Below are 985 nucleotides of genomic sequence, written 5' to 3' on the forward strand. Positions count from 1 at the left end.
CAGGGCTTTTGCTAAATTCACAAGATTGTGCAATCATCGGGACTAATTAATTCAAAAACATTTTCATCATTCCTAGGAAAGCAGTGACATATTTTGGAGTGGCATATTCTGATCCCCTTCATCCCTTACCAGGTATGTAACTTGCAAATGTTTTCTTCCATTTTGTGGGTTGTATTTTCACTTTCATGATGTACAAAAGTTTAAATTTTTATGAAATCCAATTTATCTATGTTTTTCCTTTGGTGGGTTATGCTTTAGGTGTTGTTTCTAAGAAACCATTGCATCCTCTTAGAGTTTTATAGATTTAGCTCTTGCATTTGGATGTTTAATCTCTTTTAAATCAATTTTTCACATGGTGTGAGATAAGTGTCCAATTTTATTCTTCTGCATGTGGATACCAATTGTGCCAACATTGTTTGAACTAGACTATACACCATTCAAATTCGCCATTGAATTTTCTTGGCACTCTTGTCAAAGATGGATTAACCATTAATATGAGTTTATTTTCGTATTCTCAATTTTATTCTACTGTTCTATATGTCTTTTCTTTTCTCTTTCTTTTTCTTTCTTTTTTTAAATTTTGAGACTGAGTCTTGCTCAAAATGAGTGCAAGGCATCATCAGAGCTCACTGCGACACCAAACTCCTGGGCTCAAGCAATCCTCCTGCCTCAGCTTCTCAAGTAGTTAGGACGTACAAGTGCATGCCAAGTTAATTTTTCTAATTTTTATAGAGACAAGATCTTACTCTTGTTCAGGCTGGTCTTGAACTCTTGGCCTCCAGCAACCCTTCTGTAGTGGTCCCTTGAAGTGGTAGCATTATAGGTATGAACCACCACACCTGGCCGATGTTTCTATTCTTATGTTAGTACTAAACTGTTTTGATTACTGGAACTTGGCAGTGACATTGGAAATCAAGACATGAGTCCTCAGCTCGGCGCCTATAGCTCAACCGGCTAAGGCGCCAGCCACGTACACCTAAGGTGG

This window comes from Otolemur garnettii, unplaced genomic scaffold (assembly GCF_000181295.1).
Source record: "Otolemur garnettii isolate 467f Iridium unplaced genomic scaffold, OtoGar3 scaffold00002, whole genome shotgun sequence".
Lineage (NCBI taxonomy): Eukaryota > Metazoa > Chordata > Mammalia > Primates > Galagidae > Otolemur > Otolemur garnettii.